The following is a 22,179-nucleotide window of genomic DNA, read 5'->3' on the forward strand; positions in this document are numbered from 1 at the left end:
TTATTTATTTGAGAGAGAGTGAGGATGGGCAGCCCCGGTGGCACAGCGGTTTAACGCTGCCTGCAGCCCAGGGCGTGATCCTGGAGACCCGGGATCGAGTCCCGCGTCAGGCTCTCTGTATGGTGCCTGCTTCTCCCTCTGCCTGTGTCTCTGCCTCTCTCTCTCTCTCTCTCTCTCTCTGTCTCTATGAATGAATAAAATAAAATCTTAAAAAAAAAAAGAAAAAAAGAGAGAGAGTGAAGATGAGAGATCACAAAGGGAGAGGGAGGAGCAGACTCCCTGCTAAGCAGACAGCCCAATGCGGGGCTTGATCCTCAGGACCCAGAGATCATGACCTGAGCCGAAGGCAGATGCTCAATTGACTGAACCCCCTAGGTGCCCCCAACTTCATCCTTCTTCTCTTTCCCTTAGGCTCAGTGAAAGGCTAATTCTTCTATTGGTGCTTACCAGTAGAAGGGTCCCAGCCTTTCTGGCCTCAGGGACTTACGTATGATCTGTTTCCGATTTCCTCTTCTTCCTCCCCTGGTTCTTTATCCTCATCATCTACTTATGCACACAAGTCTTTCCCAACTGTAAAACAAAACCAAATTCATCTCTAAATCTTACCTGCGCCCCTGCTCCCACCCTCATTGCAGCTATTAGACTTTTTTTCTTTGCCATCCAAGTTTTTGGAAGAGTATGGTCAACTTATTTCTACTTCCCTTCTGCCCAATCTTTCCTCAATCCACTGGCATCTCATTTCATCTCATTTTGCTCCTACAACTCTATAAAGTTGTTCTGGATGAAGCCACTAAGTGATATATATCCTAATGGAAAGTTCAGTGGACACCTTTTAGTCCTTACCTAATTGAATCTCCTAGTACCACTTGGTGTGGACTCCTTCCAAAATTGTAAACTTCTTACATTCCTTGGCTCAAATACTTTTTGAGTATGCACTCTATCGGGAATGAGGTGCTGGTGAGCGTATGGTAAGCAACATCGACAGGGAGCTCCTGGTGTTGGTAGGAGGGTATAAAAAAACAAGGCAGGCTGATAAACATTCAAAACAAACAAACTGGTTGCAGCTTGAGAACAGATTGGAAGGGAAGAAGGAGAGAATGTAGAAATAGGAGAGAATGTGAACATGCTGCGATGGTTTAAGCAAGAGATGGTGGTGACCTAAATTGTGGTGGTGGTCATGGAAAAGGAGAGGAGTAGTTGAACTAAGAAATATTTAGGGAGAAGACTGACGGGACATGGTGAGAGCCTGGAGCAGAGGATGGGGGAGAGGACATAGAAGACATGGAGAGTGCCTCCTAGGTTTCTATCTTGTCTGGGTGAGGGGAGGGGGCCATTTGCTGAGATGAGAAACGCAGGGAGAGGATTGGGTTCTGGGATGAGATCGTGAGTTTAGTTTTGGATATGTTGAGTTTGAAGGAACTTTGAAATTTCAAAGAAGAGCTAAACATTACAGGATTAGATATATGGGTCTAGAGCTCAGACAAGAGGCCAGGGCTGGCAATATTCTTTTGGGATAGAGCATAAGTGAAGCTCTAGCCAAGAATGGTCACTGAGGAACAAAGGGCAGAATGAGAAGTTGAAGAGGTTCTAGGAACTGTTCTAGTTAGTTAGGTCTCCCTCAATTTTCTTCTTTATTCCTAAAATAACTCCATAACTGACCCCTGCTTCTAATCTTGTTCCCTTCTTGGCCTTTATACATAATATTACCAGAGTGCCATCCCTTATTTACTGTTTACCTATCTTTAATTATTCCTTCGACCGCACCCTGTAGTCCAGATATATCAATATACAATATTGTATACAATGTGTATACAATATATACTTTTGACCCTCAGACAACATAAGAGTTAGGGGTGCCTACCTGCCTGCTGCCCCCCGTCCCCCGTGCACTTGAAAACATGTGTATGACTTCTGATTTCCCCCAAACTTAACTAATAATAGCTTACTGTTGACTGGAAGCTTTATTGATAATAAAACACAGAGTGATTAATGTATATTTTTGTATGTTATGTGTATTATATACTGTATTCATTCTTAGAATAAAGTCAGCTAGAGAAAAGCAAATGTTAGTAAGAAAACGTAAGGAAGAGGAAGTACATTTATAGTACTGTTACGTATTTTCTGGGAACAAGCTGCATACAAGTGGACCTGAGCAGTTCAAACCCATGTTGTTCAAGGGTCAGCTGTATTTCCTTTGAGGGAACCGTGGCCTATCTCTGAAGTTCATCCCCGTCTCCCACTCTTTGTCTTGACTTCTATTCATCCCTCTCAAGTGCAGAGACTTCTAGAAAGTGACCCTCCTCACTCTTCCTTTTTAGCTGAATTAGGTGTTGTGTTTGTATTTTCATAGCATGCCACGCATGCTTTTGTCAGAGAATTTATCTCACTATGTTATGTACTTCTCTGTCTGCCTTTCTGTAAGATCTGGGAGGGCCAGGACTTTGTCTTTTATCTCTTTGTTCTTAGCACCAAGCATCATCCCGTCTGCTTAGGTATGCATCTACTCCAGTGTCGTTTTATTAAAGAGAGAAACATTGAAATTTTGTGTGATTAATCCAGGGATAGTCAGTTACTTGGTAACACAAGAGAGTGGAATGGCAGCTGGCAAAGGAGGGATAAAAAGAAGGGAGGAAGAAAGAAAACTGTTTAAGGCTTTTTCTGTAGAGAAACATTGGAAGTGGACTAGTTGGTTGTAAATGATTGTTTTCTAGTTACTGCACTCTGGATGGTCTATTAAATAAATAACTGAACATTTATGGGAAAATGCTTAATACCTGTTGTGTGCCAGGTCCTATTTTATGTGCTGGGGATATAGCTGTTAACAAAATAAGCAGCAACATCCTCGGATTTTGGGGGCCTACATTCTAGCAGGGGAGATGGACCATGAACAGGTATATAAATAAAGAAGATAATTACAGATTATGAACAGTGTCATTATTAACAGGTTGATGTCTCTTAGCTGATCTGCTGTTTAGAATAGTTGTATCCGTACTTCAAAAGTGACTGCTTTTATTTTGAAGCTTCAAAGCATATATTTGAGTGGATGGTTATTTCCCCCATGATATTGTGAAGGATTTAAAAGGATATCCAGGAAACTTTTAGAAAATTTCCTTTGAAATATTAGAAGTTGAATCTTTTGCCTGGTTTTTAAACTATGGTCAGAGAGTCAGACTGCCTTACTCCATTGTACCTGGTTTTTATATTGGAAACTAACATTTACTGTAGTATTAACACGTTTTTCTTTTTCTTTCTTTCTTTCTTTCTTTTTTTTTTTTTTAAAAGATCAATTTTTGTTTGGGTCCTAAGAGGAATAGAATATATTTAGAATAAAAAAGTCAGTGAATTTTGGGACACCTGGGTGGCTCACTCAATTAAGCGTCTGACTCTTGATTTTGGTTCAAGTCATGATTTCAGGGTTGTGAGAGCGAGTGCTGCATCACACTGAGCTTGGAGCCTGCTTGAGATTCTCTCTCTCTCTCTCCCTTTCCCTCTGCCTCTCTCCTCCCTTTCTCTCTCTCTCTCTCAAAAAAAAAAATATTGGTGAGTTTTAAAAAGGCTCAAGAAATCATATGTTTTTCTTAAACTATTCCGGTCAGAACTTTAAAGTTACTGCCCTGAATAGAATAGATCCTACAAACCTCAGGGGGAGTTTTTCTTGTGAGCTCTAATTTTGTGATAAGAGTATCTGGGGAGGTCTAGATGAAATGCAAACCTGGGCTTCTTATGGATAATGGACTACTGGGGTGTTCCACCTGTTTGGTTTCTTTCTTTGTTTTTATTGAGGTATAATTGATGGTGGTGAAATCTTAAGGGCATGGCTTATAATGATTTTTTTCCCATTTATACCTTTTGTAAGAACAACCCGGATCAAGATTTAGAACATTTCCATCACCTGGAAATGTTCCTTCATGCTTCCTTGGATAGGTCATACATATCCCCCAAAGACAAGGACTATTTTGACTTCTATAGCCATAGATTAGTTTTGTTTGCTCTTGAGCTTCATATAAATAGAATCATTTGATTCCAACTTTTTATACTCAACATAGTATTTTGGAGATTCATCCATATTGTATGGATCAATAGTTTTTTCTTTTGTATTATTGTGCTGTAGTCCATTGTATGTCACAGATTGCCCATCTATTTTAAGGTCAATGGACATTTGGATAGTTTCCAGTTTTTAATGATTCTGAATAAAATTGTTCTACACATTTTTGTGGTAAAATATACATGTGCTAAAATTTATTAACCATTTTTAGGAGTATAGCTCTTAAATTCATTCACTTTGTGGCACAACCTCTGAACTTTTCCATATGAGCCTTTTTGTGGACAAATAAACTCCTTTCTCTTGGATACGTATGTGTGGAATTGCTGGGTCATTGGTATATGTAACTTTTTTTAGAAGCTCTCATTTGTTTTCCAAAGTGGTTGTACCGTTTTATTCTCCTACCAGTGTTGTATAAAGGTTCCAAGAACTGTACATCTTTACCATTACTTGGTGTAGCTGCTCTTTTAAATTTTAACTTTGCTAGAGATTTATAGACAATATTAAAATGTTTTTCATTATTAACTTAAAATTCATTACTTGCTGAAATACCTGTTATGACACTGCTGTTTCATATTTTTTGTGAAAAGATGTATTCTTTACTTTCGATGGGTTGATTGCCTAAGAGGCTGGAATATGTGTGTTCCTTGTCTAATTTCAGACAGAGGTAGTGATTTTGGTATTGTCAAAGGAGGGGTTGTTTTTCCAAATGGGTAAATCCAAGCCATGGAAACCAGCAGGCAGCCGGATTGAGGGATGTGAACAAACACCAACGTGGCACAGAGGACTCTTTTTGGGAGCACTTTCCTTTAGTGTAGTGTTACTTTCCTTTATTTTGTATTTGGTAATGATTCATCCAACCACTGGCCTATTAAAATAAAGCTCAGAGATTAAGCTCTTCTAGCTCCAGTTAGATTTATCTTCTGGTTTGCCTACCATTCCCTCTGTAGGTTCTTTTAATTTCCCCCAATGTGGAATGCTCTTCCTGCTTCTTTCCAGCTATGTGAATTCTGTATACCCTTCAGAGTGTAGCTCAGCCTCCCTCTATGAAACTGTATCTGAAACTTTTTATAGGCAGGAATTGCACTGTGTGTAACCTTTTAAATCCTCAGTGCCTAACAAGATACCTTGTCCTCCTTCATGTCTGACGATGTTTATACCCCCCTTTTTTGAATTTCTGTGGGGCTTATAGCCTGTAATATTCATTTGGGAGTTATATCACCTTGTATTTTGTTATCTTTAATGTAAATAGAGTGTGACATTAAAAGCAAACAAATGTAACGACTTACACATCCGAATAAGTAAGGTGTTCAAACTTGTCTTCATAATAATTGCCTTGGAAAATTACACATTTAACCTAACATTGTGGTGATCTCATTCTCAGAACATTGTTGGTTTTTTTTTAGAAGTTGCCTTCAAGGTCTGAGGTGCATTCTTTTGAATATTTTATATGGTGGCTGGTGATTGTATATACATGTATACATATGTATATGCATTTATGTATGTATATATATACACATAAGTATTACATATTATATGTTATATATATATTAGACACTTGTAGAGTACTTACTGTTTGCTAGGCTCAGTTCTATGTAAGTATGCCTATAAAATGATGAGCTGGTTTTTTTTTTTTCTGTTATTTTAAAGTCAGTTCCACAAGTGGAGTTGGAAAATACCTTTTAATCAGTGACAGTTTTCTTTGGAATAAGTAGGTTCACATCATCCTAGAATGACTACTTTGAAAATGACAAGACTCGTTTGCATGCCTACCAAAAATTTTTAAATTCACTCTCACTGCCATCTAGATAGGTAAACATCACATCTAAACTGTAAGTTACTTGAGGGCATGGAGTCTGTTATCTTTTATGTGTCCTCCACCAGTAGCACTTTTCACTGTGACTGTGGCAGGCACTAAGTAAATGTGTGGTGATTCGAGATCATAGAACCGTGCTTTAGAAGGCTGAGATACTTTGTTACGCTGGGTAGACAATCTCTGGCTTTGTCTTTATTGTGTTTTTTGCTCGCTGATTTCTATGTCACACAGTGCAGTGGCTGTTTGTGACCTTCCAGCAACCAGTTCTTCACTTTATGGAAGATGTGAATGCCACTTAGTTTGTCTGTAAGTGATTTTCTGTAGAATGAATCTTCCATTCCCATTAAAGAGGTGGGTTAATCACAGCCCATAGCTATGACAGTGGTGTTTAGAATATAGCCTGGGAAATAGTCATGGCACCTTAAAATACTTATTACTGCCTTGTTAAGGTTATGAAATCTCCAGCTATGCTAGATCTTATGTGTCATGAGGAAACACAACTTCAAGTTCCTGCCTTTGCAAGGGCTTATCTTTTAATTAACAACAGGAGAATGAGAGAACCTCTGGTAAGATGAATGACACTTAAATACTCATGCACCCATATGGAGACTTCTGTTGTTTGATTTTGTGTTATGTGTGTAGGGGTCTTTCTTTCCTTTTTCATTTTGCACATTTGTGTGTGTGTGTGTGTGTGTGTGTGTGTGTGTGTGTGTGTCTTTTCTTCCTGCCATGTTTGATTTACCTCATTTTAGTTACCTCTACAGCTATGACAGTTGGTTAATTCTTTTAATGCCCGGGGCTCACTGAGAATCTTAGAAAGATAAAGAGCTGCCATATTTACCTGCCTCATTGTTGGCTCTGTTTCTGCTATAGTTTTTTTTTTTTTTTAAGATGATAGTTATTTTTAAACTTAGTATCTTTAAACAGCTTTGCTGAGATGCAGTTCACATACCACAGAATTCACCCTTACAGTATTACAATTCAGTGGTTTTAGTACATTCACAGTTGTGTAGCCATCACCATGATCTATGTTGGGAATATTTCCATTACCCTCCAAAGAGACCTTGTACCTATTAGTAGTTACTCTCCATCCTTCCCTTACCAGGCCCTGGTAACCCCAAGTCTACTTTTTGTTTCTGTAGATCTGCTTATTCTGGACATTTCATATAAATGGAATCATACAATATATGGTCTTTAGTGACTGGCTTTTTTTACTTAGCATGATGAAAGGTTCACTTGTATTGGAGCATGTGTTAATACTTCATTTCTTTTTATTGCTGAATACAGTCTCTTGTATGCATATACCACATTTTATTTATCCAAAAGATAATATTTTTTAGAAGCAGTAATAGAGGAGTGCCTGGGTGGCTCAAGCCATTTAGCATCCACTCTTGGATTCAGCTCAGGTCCTGATCTTATGACTTGTGGGATCGAGCCCTGTGTTGGGCTCTGTGCTCAGCCAGAGTCTGCTTGGATCTTCTCTCTCTCTCTCTCTCTCTCCCTTCCCCCACTCACATGCTGTCTCTCTCTCTCTCAAATAAATAAATCTGTAAAAAAAAAAAAAGTAATAATACTTTCTGGGTAAAGATTGGGCTGAGCAGTTATACTGACTACAGTGTCTTCTTTGCTCTTCTTCAGCTATGAAAAAGCAAGAGAAAAACATGCCATTTTGTTTGCTGATTTGCACATGAACCCCAGCAAGATGCCATGGTCCCAATCCAGTGGTATAACTTCTCTAGAGCAATAGCATGGTTTATTTTGAGTATCTGAGTGATAATTTCTGCTTACAGGTAGACTAATCTCTGGCTTTGTTTTTATTCCATTTAGCTTCATTTACCTATTTATATGTTTTATATGTTGCACAGAGGAATAGCAGTTTGTGTAATTGGTAGATTCCTTACCCTCGAATAATTTACACTTTGGATGTGGTGATTTTGTGTATATATAAAATTACATATATATATGTGTGTGTGTGTATGGCAGTGAAATTGGCTTTTTATTTTAGATCTGTAATTTCACATGGATATATAGCTATGTATCTATTTGTAAATTTATATTATATAAAGTATATGCACATTATATATAAATTTTAAAAATATATCTACATCAATATCTTTATCTCTCTTTAGCCAGATGGTCTTTGACATTTTGAAGACTGTACTTTGAAAGACTTAAGAACCAAATGTCATTCAACCAAACCACAATGGGTTATAAACTAAGTGTTCTATAATTTTGTACTCAGTTGTCATGGGGTCAGGTAAGATAGACTGCCAAATGCTAGCAATCCTACTTAGAAGGCCTACTTGTAGGATTTAAAGGAAATGCGCTGCCATAGATGAATGATCTGACACAAATAGCAACATGCAGCTCCCATGAGTGATCCCTTCTGACATGAAGTAGCATTTGAAAAACAATCTAGGACAAAAAGAAAAACCTCTGGTGCTTCTGAAGTTTTGAAGAGAGAAACCTGTAAAAGTTAGCATGTGATTTTTTTTCTAAGTTATTTTATTATTTTATTTCTTAATTATTTTTACTTAATTTCTTATGCTTGTATTTACAGAATGAATTGAGATATTTTACAAGGCAGACCCGCCAGATAATTTTGATCTCTTCCTCCAATGATACCAGTCATGCTGAGCAGATCTTAATACTGTCCTCAGTTTACCTGCTGTGATCTCTCAGAGAGGGATCACAGGGGCTTTGTAGCTGGCCTCAGTTTAATTATGAGGAGCTAGTTGGGAGAAAGTGAGCAGTTTCCTGAAGAGCAAGTAAAGGCTAGTTTTAGGGGTTAAAGTAGAAAGATCTCTTTGTTCCCTTTCCTGCCCCTTTGTTTTTCTAGGCTTTGAGGAATTTATGAATTGGTGGTCCCAGAATCTGTAATCTGATATTTATTGCATATCTTGAAGCTTTTGTTGCATAATTCAAAGCTATTAGGGGGATGAGTTGTTTTGTCATGCAAAAGACATACAGTAAGTTGAGGGCAGTATACACATTAGAGAGAGTATAAGGCCACTGATGGTTGACCCATTTTCCAAATAAGGAAACTGAGACACCAGTGAGGGCCATTTAACTTAAAAATTCTAGCATCTGAAGAAGTGAATATTAAAAATAATTAGAGAAATATGTCTCTGTTTGAAAACAGAGGTGAGCTCTCCTAAAGACTATCTTAGCTATTTTACATGTTATTGGTGGTAATGGGAAGAGTCTAAACTCTATCCTCTGAACTCTGCTTCTTCAGGCATTTCCTGACTAGATGCTTGGGCATTCAGATACTCACAGTCATCAATTTTCCCTTCTATCAATCACTGTTGCAATGCCCCTTGGGCAATTGGAAATGATTGATCATAGCATTGCTTGATTATACTATTGATCCGTTTTGAGAGTGGAAGAGGTATAAGAGAAGATACAAGCAAAATGCAGGAAAATTCCTGGGGAGTATGCTGAACTTACATATTTTTATTTTTTAAAGATTTATTTATTTATTTATTTATTTATTTATTTATTTATTTATTTATGATAGACATAGAGAGAGAGGGAGAGAGAGGCAGAGACACAGGCAGAGGGAGAAGCAGGCTCCATGCAGGGAGCCTGATGTGGGACTCGATCCCGGGTCTCCAGGATCATGCTCTGGGCCGAAGGCAGGCACTAAACCACTGAGCCACCCAGGGATCCCCAAACTTACATATTTTTAGAGGTCCTGCACTACTTTTTCTTTACAACTGGGGTTGGGCCTAGGAATATGCTTTTTATTTTGTCTTATTTATTTTTTAAATATTTATTTATTTTAGAGAGAGTGTGTGCATGAGTGGAAAGGTGGGAACAGCAGAGGGAGAGAATCTTCAAGCAGACTCCCTATTGAGCATGGAACCTGAGGCGGGACTTGATCTCACAACCCATGAGATCATGACCTGAGCCAAAACCAAGAGTCAGACACTCAACCAACTGAGCCACCCAGGCCCCCCTGCATTTTAAATAAGCATCTCAGGGGATTCTGATACAGCTGGGCCAGGGACCACACTTCCAAAAGCTTTGTTCTAGATGGAGATTAAGAGTAACAGAATGAGAAACAATAAGGAGACTTTCCATAGATTGATAAAAATAAACTGAGAACCATTTTTGCTCTAAATAGGAGCTCAGTAGATCAAGATTGTATTTAACCAAAAGTGAATTTATTTCCAAATTTTCAGTAATAACATTTGTCACATAGAGTCCATTTCATCTGAATAGTCATGGAAATAGTCATTAAAATTTACAGAAAATCCTGAGATAAAGAATACAATATCTCTTTTGTATACAACACCTATTTTCAACTCTTCACTAAAACAAGAACATTTACTACTTCTGCTTCATGGATTCTTTCTTCTTTTCCTTCCAGCAGGTCTACAGTGCCTTGGTATTATCCCAATAGATAATCTGCTGTCTCAGTGAGGTAACTTGATTATGTGTGGGTTGATGTGGAAGCTAGGGTTTGGATATGTATGAGGTGATGTCACTTTCTCCATTTGGGATTATCACCTCTGTGCTTTCAGCCACACTTGGGATCTATAATTGGTTTAACATGAGCATCTTCAATAAATGTCCATGCACCTTTGGCCAGAAAGATTGAAACATTAGCCGTTTAAGATATTTGCTAAACTACTGAGTGCTTAAGTAAATGGGCCATCCAAAGCCTGAACAACTCTGAGTGAGTGTAAGAAAGAAAATGAGAGCATCTCACCCCTCAGTTTTCAATGCAACAGATGGAAGCCTCTCAATTACATGAGCACACATCTGTCTCTCTGATTTGACTGGGTCTGTGCCATAATGTGCTGTGGAATTACTGATCCTGTAATCCTTAGAAAGCATGGTTGAAGTGAGATTGACAAAGAGCTAGGCCCTAAAGGTTAATGGCACAGAGAGAATATGGACCCTGGAGAACTAATAGTGAAATATAAATGTCAGTGGTTGCAACCACTCATCCATTTTATTTGCCAAAAGTTTAATATAGTTTAGTAGGCCCCAAATTAAAATGTTTCAGTTTTGTTTTATTTCTTCATTAGTCTAATTCCCATTGACCTTGTGTCAAGGCTGAAACAATTTAGGAGCGTTCTAGCATGGGAGCAGTTTTAACAATCATTGTCAACATGGTTTTAAAGAAAATAGGTTGGCAAGACACATGTAGGTTCTGCAATCTATTAATAGCGTGACAGTCTATTTATTTTGTAAAACCATTAAAACAAGGCTTTGAGAAGATGGATTGAATTTCTAAAATGGCAGAGTGGCTATGGTGAGCATCACTGTTATTTATTTTCCTGGAGTTTGCTGCCCAGGCAGATGTGGTGGGTATTTGGTAATAGCTGGGCCCTCTCGTTCCAACATAGGTTGGCCTGTCAGGAAACAGGATGGAGGGGCACCTCGGTGACTCAGTTGGTTAAGTGTCTTTCTTTGGCTCGGATCATGATCCTGGACCCTGGGATCAAGCCCTACGTTGGGCTCCCTGAGGAGCAGGGAGCCTGCTTATCTCTCTCCCTGTGCCCTTCTCCTCCGTTGCTGCGTGCACTCGTTCTCTCTCAAAAATCAATCGATCAATCAATCAATCAATCTTTAAAAAGAAGATAACAGTTTGGAAAGATAATAGCTTTTAGAAGAACATTTGTTATAAAATTCTCATGCCTTATGGAAGAGGTAAGAATAAGGGTCAGATTTTGTGTAAGGGTCTTTTGTTTCTGTCTGAAGGCCCTAGATAATGGTAATAATAGATTCAAATGAAAAGGCAGTCCACAGAATGGAAGAACAAATCCTATATCTGGTAAGAGACTTGTATCCAAAACATATAAAGAACACTTATACCTCAACAATACGGAGACAGTAACCCAATTTAAAATTGGATAAAGGACTTGAATAGATATTTCAAGATATGTCAAGAAGACATACAAGTAGTCAGTGAACACATGAAAAGAGGCTCAACATTGTTAGTCATTAGAAAAATGCAAAACTGCAGTGAGATACCACTTCATACCCACTAAAATGGCTAAGATAAAACCGACAATAACAAGTGCTGATGGGGATGTGGAGAGATTGGAGCCCTCATATACTGCTCGTGGTATTGTAAATCTTGCAGCCACTTAGGAAAACAGTTTGGTAGTTCGTCATGTGTTAAAGTCAGGGCTGCCATTTGACCCAGTGATTCCATTCCTAGGTATACACCCAAGAGAATTGAAAACATAGCCCCACAAAAGTTTGTCCACAGACATCCGTAGTAGCATTATTCAGAATAGCCAAAAAATAGGACCAATATGAATACCCCTCAACTAGTAACTGATAAATGGATAAATAAGATGTGGTAGTTCTCATATTATGGAATATTACTTGGCAATAAAAAGGAATTCTCCCTCTCTCTCTCTCTCTATATATATATATATATATGTATATATATATAAAGAAGCCAGACACAAAAGACCACACTTATGATTCTATTTATATGAAATGTCTGGAATAGGCAAATATATAGAGAAAGAAAGGGTAGTAGCTGCCAGGGTGCCAGGGACTGGAGAAGGGGTGCAGTGTGGGTAGTCACTGCTAAGGGATATAGTGTCTTTTTTTGGGGAAAAAGTATTCTAAAATTAGATTGTGGTGATTGTTGTACAACCCTATGCATACACTAAAACACGTTGAATTGGATATTGAAATGGGTGCATTATGTGGTATATGAATTATATCTTAATAAAGCTATTATACAATTTGGAGATTTGAAGGGGAGAATATTGTTTGTGTTGTTATTCCATTCATTTGATTATTTGCAGTCTTCTATGTGTGTGATTTACTTACAAGTGAAAACATTTTGCAAAATATTCTTAGTTTGCTGATGAACCTTACTAATGGCACCTGTAGGTCATCCAATGAATATTTGAGCACCAGGCTTTGTGCCTAGTGCTAGGGGACCTGTTCTGCTCTTCTCAAGGAGCTGACAGTCTAGTATCATGTTTTCTTTATAATCAGTACTAGTTATTGTATAAAAAGCAAGTTGGCATCATACATGTTGTAAATTAAGATATCTTTACAGAGAATAAGTTGTGGCTGAGGGTGTTTGGGGCCTGGGGGGCCTGGGCCCCTTCATCTCTGTCTAGGTGAAGATAAGCAGCAAGGGCAGATGTGTGGATGGCAATATATACATGTGAGTGTGTTGCTTTTCAGGTTGGATGTCACCATTGGCTCCTGAACGCCTGCAAAATAAAGTCAACCTACTTGAGCATGGCCCAGCAGCAGAATTTCCATGCAGGAGAACCCTAGGGGCACCAGTCTGATTGGAAGTGGGAGGATGCAGGGCTCATGACCTTGTCTGGACCTGGTCTGCATAGCAAGCTAACTTTTATCTATAATGAACATTTATTGGAGGGGGACTTTGAGGTGCTAAAGCCTTTAGATGGCCAAAGCTGAACCTGTTCCCCACTATCACTGTTAACGGGGCTGTCTTTCCCTGATTTGTCACTTTACTGCTCTTTCACTTTCTCCTGGAAAACTCCTACTCATCCTTCAAGACACAGCTGGAGCACCATCTGTTCCTTTAAGCCTCTCTGAATGGCATATAACCTTGGGCAACTTGCTAAGCTACTTTTTTGCTTCCATTTCCTCCTGTCTAAAATGAGACTAGTAAGAATACCTACTTCATAGGTAATTGGGATGATGAAATGAATTTGTGCATATAAGCTTTTGGAACGCTAAGTACATGCTCCTAAATGTTACCTATCCTTCTGATTATTAATTTGGGGCAGAGTGGGTGGCTCTCTTGTCTGTGCTTCCTCTGTACTTACATGCCCTTCCGTTACTAACAGTAAATTACAGGATGGGAAGGCATTGCAAAAATTGGTGAAAAGTCTCCAGTGTAGTCAAAACCATATAGATAAGGTTGTTTCAAGTGTTAGAGGGCTCGGGGTAGAGAGTGCACATTTACCCCATTTTGTAGTCATTCCAGGGAGTCTGTCTTGGGATGGAGATGAGATCAAATGACTTAAGGGCTCCTTCTAATCTTTCCTGCCTGAAGGAGCCTCTGTCTGTGGAGGTACTGGGAATGAGGGGGGAAGTTGGGGTACAAAGATGGGACAGAGTAGGATGAGGGAACTGGGGTGAAATCCTAAATCCACTTGACTTTCCCACTCCTTCTCCCTATCCCTAGTGTGGCTGTAGACCAGCTCTGCTCCCACCCGAAAGCCTCAGGACAAAGTCTGGGGTGGTCTGCATCAACACACTAAGCATCCTGCATTAAACTGCTGGGGAAATGGGTCTTACTGCTTCATCCAGGACCTCTCAGAATTAAGATTTGTTTCCTTACACAGCTGAGGGCATATGGAGAAACTCTGCTTAAATGTAAATGCACACTGTTTCAGAAATGCCACTGTCTTTAGCCATCATTGAACCACATCACATTTAAAAATTTTCATTTATCCAAATATGGAAATGATGTTTCTGCCACTTTATATTTTTGGATTACCCACCCCTCTGTAAATTCAGGAGGAAGCCATTGGAGTTTGTCCTCGCATTTCTATTTTACATAGCGGGCATGCAGCAGCTTCAGGAATGTCTAGTCCATTACTCTGCAGTCTGTACCTCGGATCCCAGGACTCATGCTGTCAGCTCACCCAGCCTCAGCTGTACCTTTGAAGTGGAGGGCAAGCCTTTCATCTTTGCTCATTTTCACTTAATGACAGCCCAGCCTTTGATCAGCTCAGTTTTCTTCTTTCTTTGGCTTCCTAATGAGTCACTTGGAGGTAAGGAGAGACCTGAAGTGTAGGCCCTGAACCAGCCACAACTTTTATGAGCACAGTGGTTGTTTGACCTTCATATCTTAAGTAAACATACCAGAGGAGTCAGTCCTTCCTGGCCTTTCATTGATAAAATTTGCTCACTGGCTAATGTAAACTTTAAAAGAGAGGTAGAGGGGGGTAGACAGGATGGAGAGAATGAAGTGAAATGTAAGCAACATCACCTCCTGCAATATTTTAAGTTGTTTAATTTGGGAAACCCCCTTCATCTTCAAACTCACCTATAAAACTTCTCAGCATCATGGGGGTGTATTGTGTTTGGGAAGCATCAAATTCTGCATGCTAGTGAAATCATTTGTTTTCAGATTAATGGTTAAAACTTTTTAGTCTATTATTTAACAGTATCTTTTCTTGGCACTTGATAAGGATACAAAAAGTTCTCCTTGATTGAATATAATTTTTGCATAAGACTTATTTCCAGTTACTGTTAAAATCTAGGAAACAAATCTGCAATAATCCCTTTACAAAGTTACTCTTAGATTCACATATTCTTTTTTTTTTTTTTTTTTTTTTAGATTCACATATTCTTTGGGTTTGGTATTACCACCATTATTCCTTTGTTCTTAATATGAGATCAAAATACATTTTGGTATTAGATACTCTTATTCATAGATGAAATGAACTGTTTGCCTCTCCAGTAAATCTGTAATAAATGGTTTAATACTCTTTCAAGCTAGTTATTATACTTTTAGACTTCAGGTCCAATAGTGTTTAATTTTTGGTTGGGGAATGCAAACATCTTTCAGTAATAGCTTATGTTAACTATAATTAGTAAAATTTTTCCATAAAAGGACTCCAAAGTATACTGCATGCTGTGGGAAAAAAAAAACTAACAACTGTATATAAACTTGACACTAATTTAATGAAAGATGTTATAATTTTTTAGAATTGTGTGTGTGTGTGTTTTTAAATAAGGTGGATTTCATCTGAGTCTATTTTAAATCATTGTTAAGAATTTTTCTTCTGTATGTATCCATTATTATTTGACAGGCTTGATATTTGTTCTTTACAACTCAGATGTTACCCAAGAAATAGTTATTAAATGAATTTGGATTATTTATGGACAATTGGAAACTCTGCATAACTCTTGCAATTAAAGCAATAGACATCTATATTATTTTATTTGAAGAAAATGAGTTTTGGCATATTACATTTTTCCCTCCAACAATAAAAATAATCTTATTAGAATATTGAAAATGTCATAACAAAAATGTCGATGTAGAAGACTACTTAATTAGACTTGTAGATCAACCTGGAGAACCTAAAATATGGACTTAACTGGTAACTCAATCTTTACTTTTCCTTTTATATGTTGATAAGGTAAAAAAAGAGTGTAGCTTTCTGGCTTTTCCAGTTTGTATAGTTTCTCAATTTATAAAGAAGATCTTTCCTTAAAGTGTCTCTTGGACTTGCCTCTTCACTACCCTCATAGATGTGAACATAGTTGGCCACCCCACTTACACATACATTACTGCCCTGTTCCATGGCTCAGGTGTGTCCATCCCAGAAGTCATTAGCATAGTGTCTGAAGGTTTGCTTTAGCTGTGTCAACACTTACAATGGCTCCCTATCAGTTGCTTGTCACACCAAGTCTAAACGTTCTGCTGTGTTCAAAGCCCTTATTTATCTGACCCATCTGTCTATATAGCCCTGACTCTTTACTGCTAGAAGGAATGAGCCCTTCATTCCAGTTAGGTTGACCTCGTGTACACGTGCACACACATGACATCATCCTTGCTCTCTCCATTTACTCACACAGTTTTCAAGTGTCCAAATCCTGTTTTTCAAATCCTACTTCTATTAGAGCTAGAATTAATGTCTTCCTTCCTTTTACAAAATGCCCACAGCTCCTCCTTTTTTTTTTTATGTATTAAGTTTATTTTGATCTTCAAATTAGTTAATACCTGAGTATTTTCTCCATTGTAATTCCTGATATGGTAATTATTGAGAGATTTAGCCTATACAGTCAAAAGCTCTTTGTGGTCCTCAATTATTATTCTTTTTTGTAAGAGTTTTATTGAGATAGGATTCACACACCATATAATTCATCCATTTAAAGAATATCTCTTTTATTTTGGCATTTTAAATATTTTTCTTTATAGTTATTTATCTCCATGACTTACCAGTCCTACAAGAATTATATAGTTCCTTGAGGCAAAGGCCAGATCTGAAAAACATCTTTGTATTTTTCTTAGTTCCTGGCATAGTACTGCAAACACACCAGTCAAATGGTATTGAGTGAAAAGTATCCCTTCATTTCTCCTGCCAGCTCTAAAATCTCATACTTTGTTTAGATTGGGACTAGCATCAATAATTAGCAATTAGCCTTTAAAAGCTCCATGTGTCAGTTTCTGGGGTGATAAGCAGGGTTACAAATCCCACTAAATATCATTTTGTGAGGAGGATCATCTCAAGAAGAGAGCTTGAGTGGCAGCTTTCAGAGCAAAGGAAAACAGACTAGGGTTTGCCCCTGGAACGTGAGTCTATCTAGTGGCTTGTTGGCTTACCAGCTTTGTCAAAATGTAAGTAGTGATCTAGTTGGGTGACATGATTAAGAACACAGCACATGACCCAGACAGTAAGGTCCAGAAAGAGATAGGTGCAAGGCCAGAGGGATGACTGTGGAGGCCTAGACTAACAGGTTGAAGAACTTCAGACCTTATTTCAGCAGTCCAGTCCATCAGGGATTTTAATCTCTCATGGCCAGATACTCTCTGCCCAAGGTATAGGTGAAGTGAGAAGAAGGAAGAGCTGAAACATGAGGTTAGTGCCAGTAGCGTTTGAACCATACAGATCACTTATTGAACAGATATTTATTTTTCACCTACTGTATTCTAGGAAGAGTATAAGCCAGCTTCTGATAACATTGAGTACTTTTTTTTATATATTTGTTCATTGCCTTTTTTAAAAAATAAAAATTTACTTATTAATTTGAAAGAGAGAGAGCATGCACATGCAACTTGGAAGAGGAGCAGAGGGAGGGAATCTCAAGCAGACTCCCTGATGAGTGCAGAGCCCAGTGCAGGGCCAGACCTCATGACCCATGAGATCATGACCTGAGCTGAAACTGAGTCCAATGCACAACTGACTGAGCCACCCAGGTGCTCTTCATTGTCTTTTATATGAAAATATTATATCCCAAATCAGACTTGTGCTGATTTATAATCAGGAACTTTATGTTTTATCCAGCTTAGCTCTGGTCTCTTGCATAGCAAATAAAAAGTGAGCAAGAGATTGAGTGATAATGACAGATTTCACACATGTGTAAACAGTATTAGGAAGTCAGGTAGCTGCCCCAAGACAAGATACATATACATTGTTACTACAAAAGGGGGAAGGCTACTTTTTTTTTTTTAATAGCAGAGACATCTGTGGACACCATCTTGAGAGCTTGTTTGGAGGTTCTAGCAGGGGAGCGCAGCTACTCGTATACCCTTGACCGAAGAACGGTCCTCCTCTATCGGGGATGGTCGTCCTCTTTGACCGAGCGCGCAGCTTCGGGAGGGACGCACATGGAGCGGTGAGGGAGGAAGGGGACACCCGCCTAGCCAGCCAGATCAGCCGAATCAACCCTGGCGATCAATGGGGTGACAGATGTCGCAGCCAGATCGCCCTCACATCCTGTGGACACCATCTTAACCAAGTAATCAAGATTAGTTTCACCAGCAATGTATAAAGTGACACCAGGTGTCTTATGATGTGATACAATGAAATGCGCACAATATCACCTCCCTAGTATTTGTGCCCAAAATGTTCAACTCGAACGTAATTGTGAGGAAATCAGTAGGCCACAACAAATTGTAGGACAGCTAATCAGTCTGGATCTTTTTTTCTGTAAGATTTCTTTATTTCAGAGAGAGTGTGTGCACAAAAATGGTGGGGGGCGGGGAAGAGCAGAATGAAAGAAAGGGAGAGAATCTCTAGCAGACTCCTTGCTTGAATGCAGAGCCCAATGGGGGGCTCAATCCCACAACTCTGAAATCATGACCTGAGCTGAAACCAAGAGTCAGATGCTCAACCAACTGAGCCACCCAGGCACCCCTGGTCTGATCATTTTTAAATGTCAGTGCCATGAAAGAGGAAAAAGGATAAAGTCCCTTTAGATAAAAGGAAATTAAAGAGGCATGACAACTACATCTAGCAGTGTGTGGTTCTTGATTTGATCTGGATTGTCCCACCACTCCCCCATACTCTCCAAAAAGAAGGCATTCAGTTGGGAAAATTTGATTGGATATTAGATAATGATAGTATATCAGCTTTACCTTGTTGAGTGTCATAATGGTATTATAGTGATGAAGGAGAATGTCTTAGTTCTTAGAAGACATTTGTTGGAGTATTTAGGAATGAAATATGTACAAGTTACTTCAAGATTATAGCAGTTAAAAAAAAAGATTATAGCAGTTATAGCAGATAAAGTGTGTATAGATAAACTGACAAGATGCTTATACTAGGTGAATTTAGGCATAGGAAGTGGGCTATTCATTGTGCATTCAACTTTCGGTAGCTTTAAAAATTTTTTTGAAATAGAAAGTTGGAAAAATGTTACTCAAATGCCTGAATCTTTCACCGATAAAGTTTACAGAATGTTACTCTAAGTGGCTTGTTTTACAGTCTTCATGGTTATTAGGCACTTAAATTATGTGCATGCCTGAGTTCTTCATGCTGCTTTCATTCTCTAAGTATTGTGTGTCACACTCTCAGTATTTGAACCGTGTCCTATTTTAATCCTTGGAAAATTTATTCTGTGGCTTCTGAAACCAGCATGTTTAGCAATGATAAGTAATACAGTGAATTAATGCATCTCTGTGGGGTAGCAGAATGGCTTTCTGAGGTATTTGAGGATATTTGTCACATCTTAGCTACTTACCCACTTCAGCTCTGTTGGGGGTTTGGAGCTGATAATGAGATTTCATATTTGGAATAGGTAAGCCTATATGTGACTTTGAATAGTCCATATGCCAATTTGTGTAAGAATTTTGAATTGGTTCCTGGGAGCCTCATGTTATTCCTCAGGGTCCAGACTAGAATATATTGTAGAGAACAAGATTGCCTATTTATCTTCAGAGACCGTAGCACACGTATTGCGTAAAAATCTGTAGTTGTTGAATTGGAGGCAGGCAGTGCTAGAATGTCACTCAGGACTGTTAGGTCGACCAGCTTTAACAGATGGTGTCAGGAGAGGTACTCTTGGGGTTGGGGATGGCAGCATGCCTCTGGGTTGGGTTTTTGAAAGTGGAGATGAATATGATTTGGCTGACAGGGATTCTGAATCCATTCTAGTGGAGAGAAAGGTATATAGAAGCAAGCATATTGAGTTGAAGTGTGCCTGGGAAGGAAATGGTGCTAGTTTACTGAACACCAACTATGTGCCAGGCACTGTACCAAGTTTCTTGTTTAATCTTTGAACTAGCTCAGGGTCCATGTGTGGGTTCACATGGTCATTTTCACACACGTGTAAACAGTATTAGGAAGTCAGGTAGCTGCCCCAAGGACCTCTTGGCTCCTGGTGCAATAGATTGGGAATGCTTACTCACCCATGCTCCTTGACACTGTGTCTCCTGACCTTTTCAGGTAGTTGGTGGAAACTGTATGTGCTAACTCTATGGGAGGAGATGAATAGTGAATAGGAATAGTGAGAGTGACCGTTGGAAATGTCTCCTTTGCCCCCATCATCTCATCCTTTATCTTTTTAAAAATGATTTTTATTAATTAATTAATTTGACAGAGAGAAAGAGCATGTGCATGAGAGTGCACAAGCAGGGAGAGTTGCAGAGGCAGAGGGAGAAGCAGGCTCTCCACGGAGCAGGGAGTCCTATGTGGGGTTAGATCCCAGGACCCTGAGATCATGATCTGAGCCAAAGGCATATGGTTAACTGACTGAGACACCCAGGTGCCCCCATTTCCACACAGCTTATTATCTCTATTTTATGGCAACTGGAGTTCCTCAGGAGGCAGCTCGACTGTAGAGGCTAGAACAAGCCTTTTTCAATTCACCTTGTTTGATGACTCCTTGTACACGTTTATGAGGCCTGCCACCAAGGAAATTGAGCCTGGTTCTAATACCATCTGTAAAAACTTCTATAACTCTCCTCCTTCTCACTAAAAGTAACATGTCACAAAAGTAGATTTTCTGGTACATATAGTGAAGAATTCCCACTGTTAAGAGGCCCTTTCCATTAAAGGCTCTGTATGCTTGGCACTAAAAGGTTCTCCAGCTGCCTTTACCGTGTCATGTGTTGGTGCCGAGCCCTCAGACAGGGATTGGTGAGGACATGTGACACATTATGTCGATGTTCTAATATCCAGGCAGACACAGCCCTTCCGGCTTCATCAGTACAGGAAAGCAGGGCTCGCACTCTGAGCCTCGGCTTCCTGATTTACTCTGAATCCTTTTGCAGCTGTCAGAGCCACAGTCTAGGCTTGGAGGACCAAGAATAGAAGTTGGTGTGGTCATTGGTCTGGCTCAGGAAACCAAGGACGCAGACAATTGTTTGATCTTTTTGAGTCCTGGTTATGATTTACGAAGCCAAAACCCAGCCTGATACCGAGATCTGCTGATCTTCAGCCTCATTGTGTCATTGTTAAGATACCTGACTTTTTCTTTAAGCTGAAGTGATATATAAAATAAGACATCAATTTCAGTTCTCTTACTTTGTGATAATTTCACCGAGGTTACAGTATTTTTTAAAAATATTTACTTATTTACTGGGGGGGAGGGGCAGTAGACTCCCCACTGAGTGCCCCCCTCCCAAACATGGGGCTCAGTCTCCTATCTAGGAGATCATGACCTGAGCTGAAACCAAGAGTACACACTTAACAAACGAGCCACACAGGTGCCCCCTAGGTTACAGTGTTGCATAATCCATGAAGATAGAGTGAAGTTGTAAAGTGAATTCAGTAGAGTAAATGAGATTAGAGGGACTTTATTTTTTTAACCCCAAACACAACAAAATTATTTAAGTGGTAGAAAACTTGTTAATTAAATGAATAGCAACATATGGGTATGAATATAATAATTTTTAACTGACTTTAAAATATCTTTAGTTAGTGCTTTTTGATATTCAGATTAATTTCTGTTCAATTTATATAAAGTATTTTATTGTCTATTCAGAATGGAGACCGAGAATTTGAGACATTTTACTGTTCCTCCGGGGTTATTTTTTACCCTTTCCCTTCTAGTCCCTACAGAATTATAGATATTTAAAAATGTTAAAGGTTGTATGCACTCTCCACCCCGATGCACTAGCCACACCGCCACTCTCTGGGAGCAGGGGCCATCCAGACTGGCTCTGCAGGGACTCTCCCCTTCACCTGTGCAGCTCAGCACCCTGTCCATTTGCACTGAGGCTCAGCCTGAGCCTACACTTTTCCTGGAACCCAGCCACGGTGTCCACTTTCTATCAGTGCTGACCCATTGTTCTCCTCTCCTCTGTGGCTTCTAATTCCAAAGTGGCATCTGTCCATTAGACTGCTTCCATCTTGACCAGTCCTGCCATGTTAGGTCAGGTGGAATAGACTAAGTG

The 22,179-nt window shown here is 39.1% G+C and overlaps 1 protein-coding gene across 8 annotated transcripts in view; it reads left to right on the top strand.

Annotated features, from left to right (window-relative positions):
- The window catches only part of VGLL4 (vestigial like family member 4), a 163,491-nt gene that overhangs the window by 88,059 nt on the left and 53,253 nt on the right, over positions 1-22,179 (top strand). The window contains exon 1 of one of the 8 annotated variants that reach the window (XM_035702658.2): positions 10,269-10,287. The exons of the other annotated variants lie outside the window; for them this stretch is intronic. The gene's annotated coding sequence lies outside the window, so the exon portion shown is untranslated. Of the gene's footprint in view, positions 1-10,268; positions 10,288-22,179 lie in introns of those variants that run through there. 8 annotated transcript variants of the gene reach the window in all.

Source organism: Canis lupus, chromosome 20, assembly GCF_003254725.2.
Source record: "Canis lupus dingo isolate Sandy chromosome 20, ASM325472v2, whole genome shotgun sequence".
Lineage (NCBI taxonomy): Eukaryota > Metazoa > Chordata > Mammalia > Carnivora > Canidae > Canis > Canis lupus.